Source organism: Chenopodium album, chromosome 6 (assembly GCF_948465745.1).
Source record: "Chenopodium album chromosome 6, dcCheAlbu1.1, whole genome shotgun sequence".
Taxonomy (NCBI): domain Eukaryota; kingdom Viridiplantae; phylum Streptophyta; class Magnoliopsida; order Caryophyllales; family Amaranthaceae; genus Chenopodium; species Chenopodium album.
The window spans coordinates 66,854,977-66,862,747 of NC_137839.1; the positions used below are offsets into that span (position 1 = coordinate 66,854,977).

The following is a 7,771-nucleotide window of genomic DNA, read 5'->3' on the forward strand; positions in this document are numbered from 1 at the left end:
TTTTTTTTGCAAAAAGATACATCTATAATATGTAAATATAACTAAAGTAACAACCGTTGACATCATCCTCTATTTAAATTGTACAAATGTCAAGTTGTGGTAAAAATTCCCTCCCAAATCAATTGCTGACATCATATTCTTATTTTTATTTTTACTTATTTTTTGAAACCTTCTTAAATTATTAAATTATATATTCGAAGTATAGTTTTTTTAAGGACAATTATTATATTATGTTATTTTCTATTTATTTTTTTTAACATTATTATGGATTTATAAAAAAAATTTATTTGGCTTCCAAATATAATTACTCCCGGTTTAAGAGTACTCTTTATTGTATAATTTGGTTAAATTTTTACTATCTTCAAAATTATTTAGATATAAATACCATTGCAATTAATTATTATGTTTTTATATATTTTTTTTCTCATTTGAGGTATATATATAAAATATATTTATTTCAAAGAAATTTTTTATGTCGTGCATCGCACGAAAAGGGCTAATTTAGTTTATAAATATAGATCACCGTGCATGATACGAGATCTAACCTAGTTAATATTAAAACAATAACCGCTGACATCATTCTTTTTTTCAAATTGTACACATGTCAGCTTCTCCTTTAATTTTTTCCCGCCTAAGTTTTTTTTTTTTTCTTCCAATTTTCATTTCTTTTTTAATTTTTAAGTATTTATTTATTTTGTAATTTTGAAAAGTTAATATCAACTATTTTTTTACAAAAAGTTAATATCAACTACAACATACTTTTAAACAATACATTATCTTAAGTTATATTCTCTCCAAAAAAAAAAAAAAAAAATTGTTACACATAGATAATCTTAAGAGAGCAAATATTAACCATGTATTTATGTGATTACTCCTTCTAATTACAAAGTCCACTAAATTTTGTTGTACACATAAATTTTCTTTTGATTATATTATTTTAATTTTTGCAATTTGGTTTATGCTCATATAAAGATTTTACATATTTTGAGTGATAATTTAACTGTAAATGTTCACAATTATAAACTATTTTTATAATATCCGTGCATCGCACGGGAGCTATTCTATTATACGGAGTATATTTCTCCTCTCATAATCCCTACCCAAATCTACTAATACTATTTTATTATTTCTTTTTGTAGCAGTCAAAGTGTAATACTTATTAAAACACATAGAGAGTATAAAAAACAATCATGAAATTTCAACGTCAGCGTAAGTTTTCAAGTCAGTGTAGTCTTTCAATGCCAAAGCATGCAATTCATTATTATTCATCGACACTTTGGTCAAATTCATGCTTTTGTAGCATTGAAAACACATTATATATAATTCCAACGTGTACTATACCATAATCCAACTGTTGTATTTGAAAATGAAGACAAAAATAAGTTGCTTTAATATATCTTCTTTGTCTCACATTACACAACAAAACAAGCTCATCATATCATAATCATCTACCAGTGTTAATTATATATCACAGATACCTCTCTGATCAATAATTGTGTCTAATTAAATACATGCTGTCGTCAAACCAGAGTAAATCACTTGGGATTCATCTCACTAATCGTGATTTGATTTTTAGACGATGCCTTTAATTCGCTTTCCGTTGTCGTTGAGTGTATGCTTAACCTAGACATAAAAGATGATTCAGTACTACTGCTATTATCAAAGGTTCTAGGAAACTGAGGTGTTGGCAATGTTCCGGTTGTCGTTGAATCAGTGCTGAGCGTAAGAACAACACTTGACATAGTCGGTCTATAATTCGCATTCTCCTGTACGCATAATAGGCCTAAATGAATGCATCTCAAGACTTCGTCACTTGAATAAGAATTGTGTAAGGTTGGGTCCAGATATTCCAATGGTTTTTCTTCTGTCAAACTTCTCCAAGCCTAAGAGAATTAAATCAAAGCCATATTGAAGTAAATTAGCTTGTTTCTTTTGTTTTAAAATGAATAATTGAAATATATACTATGTACTTTATAAATATCGTTTTCTCTATACTTACATAGGTCAAGAGGTCTCCAACTCCGTATGGGTGGAATTTTGCGCTAATCTTCTTGCCACTAACAATCTCCAAAACTAACACGCCAAAACTATATACATCTGATTTTACAGAAAATCGTCCATGCATTGCATATTCAGGAGCCATGTAGCCACTATAAGGAAATGCATACAATGTCAAAGTAACATTAAAACACGTTAAGATGTGTGTCTTTTGGTTCTTCTAGTATGACTTGACGAAATAAATACTAGCAGAAAAGTTGCACACCCTTACTATTCTTACATACAAAGTGTACCAAAAAATAGATTTATATAAAATTGTGCACTTAAATTTTGGAACAACCAATATAAAACTTGTATTTCTTTTAATTTGCTCAATAATATGCAATGGAAATATGGACCAAATTTAAGCTAAAAATAATACGAGTATTCTATTTTCTTGTGTTAATTAAAACATAATGTATGCACGCAACCAATAATTTTGTATACCTATTACTCTTGTTTACAAGCTTGACAACCATCTAATCTATTCTGTATATATGTGTACAACAATCCCAATGCATGCACGCATAAAATATGCAAGAACAATGAGAAAAAATATCTTACTATGTTCCCACAACTCTGCTGGTATCATCCATTGTTTGTTCAACCTTGAACATTCTTGCCAAACCAAAATCGGCAATTTTTGAGTTCATATATGCATCAAGCAAAATATTTCCAGATTTAAGGTCACGGTGAATGATTCTTGGTCGCGAGTCTTCATGTAGGTAAAGTAGTCCCCTAGCAATACCTTTTATAATATCATAGCGTGTAGACCACTTCAATTCTCCTTGCTTTTGTGCATCTACAAGGTATATTACATTATTAGAGATAATGTTACTAACTAGGACCTAATAGCAGTAACTTGAGCTATTAAAAACTGACCCAGCTTGAGAAACTAACATGATAATGACCTTAACTCGACTTGTTCCCAAAAGATGGGATGGAACTAATTTGTAACCTTATACGTTCAAACTCAATATAACAAACAAAAAGTCAAATGTGTTACTTATTTTAAAACGGACGGAGTAGTAATTGTAGAAACTAAAAAGGGAGAAGGGAAAGAATTACAAAACTAACTTGTATTCATCAATTCAATTAAAACTAAGTACAATAAAAGCCCTTATATAGGCATAAGTAATTAAGGAATAGCATGACCCATATTCCCATGTCTAACTTTAATAAAGCACAATTAATTAACCCACTAACTCCACTTAACTCCACATATTCAGCAAACTACTTAACAACTAACAAAACATGTTCCTATCCTAAATTATAGCAACTACTTTGAATCAATCCAACATTCCCCTTTGATTCAAACTCTCATACACTCGACTAAACTTTGCTATTGACTCCAACACTCTGTATTGCAATGGACTTCAACTTGAATTCGACATATTTTGATCTCATCAACACGAACACTTAACCGCACACTCGACTATGTGATGCACATCTCATCACCTACTCATAATTTGTTGATGCACATTACCGCCATCACGATATCCTCGGAGCACTTCTCTCCGCACAACCAAGTCTCGACATTTTTTGTTGATGCACTTCTCATCAATTTCTCGATCTTGTTGATGCACATTATCATCAACTTACATTCAATGGAGCACATCTTCCATTAGCTCGATTTGACATTGTCCTCTAATTGACCATGTCACCTTGCATTATACCAAAAACATTTGGTATTATCTTGGAAACCGTCTCTGCGTTGATTACGACTTCCACACCCGTAAACAATTTTGCCCTCTTTTTCACAAGATTAAAATCCTTTTTCATGGGCTAAAAGAGAACCCATCAACACAACAAACCAACCATTACTTCCATGGTCAAACACAAACACGCTCACTATCAAAAAAATTCACTCGATTTTTTTAATTTGCTCACACACAATGAAATCAAGCTGCGTTGCTTGAATCCAAACTCAATAATATTTTATTTTTAATACTCTCTTCTCCCTCTTTTTTGTTTTTTTTTTATCTCTTTCCCTTCCCTTTTCCCCGGATCTAATCTGAAGCTCTTGATACAATGTAAAAATTATAAATAATGGAGAAGGGAAAGAATTACAAAACTAACTTGTATTCATCAATTCAATTAAAACTAAGTACAATAAAAGCCCTTATATAGGCATAACAAATTAAGGAATAGCATGACCCATATTCCCACGTCTAACTTTAATAAAGTACAGTTAATTAACCCACTAACTCCACTTAACTCCACATATTCAACAAACTACTTAACAACTAACAAAACATGTTCCTATCCTAAATTATAGCAACTACTTTGAATCAATCCAACAGTAATTACCACACGAGATAACCTGGTGAAAATTTTGCTCAAGTAACTGTTGTCTAAGTGGAGTTACGTACTGTTTTTCAACACTTGACATACTCTTACTAACTTACACTATTTTAATATTTCTATAGGGCAAATTCAAAAGGACATCGGAGGAAATATGTTTAATCCTTAAGGTGTTAAACTTTAATTAATAATAAAAAATCAAAACATAAAAACTTACCGAATAGAAAGTAATTAAGGCTTTTATTAGGAACAAATTCATTAGATGAGTAATATCTCTTCTCCTGCTAAACAAAATCCCAGTAGCTTAACCAGATTTCTGTGTTGAAGATTGGCTATTAATACAACCTCGTTCTTAAATTCCTCCACTCCTTGGCCTGAAATCTTCGATAGCCTTTTAACTGCTATTTCTTGTCCATTTGCGAGAGTTCCCTAACATATGATACGGTGGAAGTCAATTATGAAGCACAATTAAAATTCATTATTGTTTTTTAATTTCTGTTTTAGGCATATACAAGTATAATTATAAGGATTTGTCTATGATAGAAGAAGTCTTTTGAGATTATTATAAGTATTTGTTTACCTTATAAACACTTCCGAATCCTCCTTTACCAAGAATTTGATTTTCCGAAAAGTTGTTAGTGGCAGCTTCAAGCGTCTTCAGTTCGAACATCAAAGACTCCACAGTAGTCAAATCACCAAGCACTATATATAACACCATAATATACAAATACAATACATAAGCTTAAATAATTATGAGTTATGACTGGGGCTTCAATCATCAGCTTAAAATTTTGATTGAGTTGGTCCTCTAACATGATATCGGAGGCAACGTGACACAGAGGTCACGGGTTTCAAATCTCATCCACACCCACCTTTAAGTGGAATATTAAGCGATGGGTATGAGGAAGGCTCATGCTGTATCCACACTTCACACCCAACAGACTTTCGTATGAAGGGTCGTAATAGAGTATTGTATAAAACATACTGTCATACTTTGAGGCCTTTAAAACTTTTGGATGAGTTTATCCATTAACAATGACACTAATCTTTAAAGTTAGATCATTACCTTTCTTGACATCTTGAGAAGAGTACTTCTTTCTTTTCTTTAAGTAGAGAAAAACGCCAGTAATTAGCAGTCCTAAGGCTACTAATGGCACAGTGATTGCGATGGCCTTTTTCGTTGCTGATGTTTTTTTTCCTACAAATAAGACATGGTAATTAAGTGGGAAACATTAAGTTTAATTCATCTTTACAGATTTTCAACAAAAATTAAGTGGATTTTGGGAACAACGAATATACAATTACATACCTCGATTTATTTTCGCAGTATCTGTAGGAGGCGGATCTAAGTTCAAAGTAGAATCCGATAACTGAAAAAACTGATAAAGCTCGTACCTGATTGTACAACTAGGAGTTAACACGACTCTTCCACGGTATATGAAATTGTTAATAATCTCAGCTCTAGCTGCATTAAAGCAGTTGCTGCAATTCGCTGTTGTTAAGTCGGGAGTGCACTGAGCTAAAGTGTACAAATACTGATTCATGGGCGAAAACCATGCTGACGTAGTGGCATACTTATTGGATGACTCGTTGGAAGCAGCCATAGATGTTACATTATTCAATGATTCTTGGAGCACATTAAACCAAGCGGAAATATTATTTGTTACATTGTAAATGTTGTGTAGTGTTGTGGAGGGTTGCTCTTGTAGTGAAGAGAAAAAGGACTGATTAGAATATCGAAGCATGCATTGTTCCTTCCACAATATCGCTTGCGTTGCGTTTGGACAAAAACTTGTGATTTGCTTGGTAGCCATCTGAATACAACCATGACATTCGTCGGGGTTCGAGTCTCCACGGCACAACGCAAGGCCGTATACGGAATCTTTTAGTCCTAGACCTTGCTTGTGCGTTAGAAAACCGTTTTTGGCGGTCGAAATTTGGGAGACTAAAGAGGTCAGGAGTTGGTTGAGATTGGTTTCATACGAACTGCTTACAGAATTAGTTGATGAGTTTGTGCAGTTGGATGCATTGAAGTTTATACCTAATGGAAAAGAATTTGAAGTAACAAGTGAAGATAGTAGCACAAATAAGATGGGCAGCATGATTAGCTGAAAAAAAAAAAAAAAAAAAAAAATACTACATATTGAACTTTGTTGTTGTTGTTTAGACATAAAATGTTTTTATTAAATTAGTTCATCATAGATTTTTTTTTTTTTTTTTTTTTTTTTTTTTTGGGAAATGTAAAATTAGTTAGGGATGATTTGGTCAAACTTTTTGGCTTTAAAAGTCTGAAGTAATAAGCCTGCTAAAGTCAGCCTTTGCTAGCTGTAGTATCGATGTATATTCCTTATCAAATAACCGGTCAATGAATCAATTTGATGGTTGAGAAAAATTTATATAGGCGTGTGCAGATTAGTTGTTTTGTTTTTGTGTGCTGAAACCTTATCAATTCAGTCGGACAAGAATTATATACACAAAAATACAGATTTGAATTGGCTTTTAAAAATTGTAAAAGAAAAATAATGAAATTAACAATTTATTAAAAAGTATTAAATGTATAGAGAAGGAAATAAAATAAAATAAAAAAAAAAAAAAAAAAAACAGTAATGGATTTTGATGAGACCACAAAAGGATAAATATCTATTGCTATCCCTAATTTTAATACGAAGTACGTGTTTTACACTAGAGGAGAAAAAGTATTACCCTTCCATTTGTAATGACAATAGCACTACATTCTTTTTAAATCCGCTGGGAAAATTTTCAATTCTACGTTTTATCACCTTATGAACAAATTAAAATTCTACCTAAGATGCTAAAAAAAAAAAAAAATATAAAAAAAAAAAAAAAAATGTTTAACAATCATCGACTATTGAACTGAAAATATGGTATATTATGACTTAAATTATCAGTTCAAACCGTAGACATAAATTTTTGAAACAATAAATTTGTTTTTTTTTTTATTTTTTTTTTTATTTTTTTTTATTTTTATTATCTTCTAATAACTGCCACCCAATCAAACTTCAATAATTTTTTTTTTTTGACACAAAACTTCAATAAAATTAAGAAACCACAAGGCCATAACTAATGAAAATATTATGGTGGAGGGAGTTGTACCATGCACATGGTTCACGGAAGTACATTTACATATAAATAAAAGAACGTTACTACAAATTAATGTTATTTTATTTATACTAGGCCAGTCAACGCGCGCGTTGCGCTCGAAATGGCTAGCCATTTCGAGTTAGCTTTTTTCAGCTTGTGTTTAGGAATGGCAATATCCACTTATCACATGTGTACATAATTATTACAAGTATAGCTAAAACTTGGTAGTGTTTGGGTGGAACAACGATTACTTTAGTTGTGGACGATTACTATGTTTAAAATAAGTGTTTTTTTTTTTTTTTTTTATTAAAGCCTTACAAATTTAGGC

The 7,771-nt window shown here is 31.3% G+C and overlaps 1 pseudogene across 1 annotated transcript; it reads right to left on the reverse strand.

Moving 5' to 3' along the window:
- Positions 1-1,438: 1,438 nt before the first annotated feature.
- Positions 1,439-6,454, reverse strand: LOC145635043 (cysteine-rich receptor-like protein kinase 8; annotated as a pseudogene). Its single transcript, XR_014113758.1, has 7 exons — positions 5,651-6,454; positions 5,408-5,539; positions 4,922-5,043; positions 4,559-4,770; positions 2,602-2,839; positions 2,000-2,150; positions 1,439-1,883 (listed from the first exon to the last, which is right to left on the reverse strand). The product of XR_014113758.1 is annotated as a cysteine-rich receptor-like protein kinase 8 (transcript).
- Positions 6,455-7,771: the final 1,317 nt, after the last annotated feature.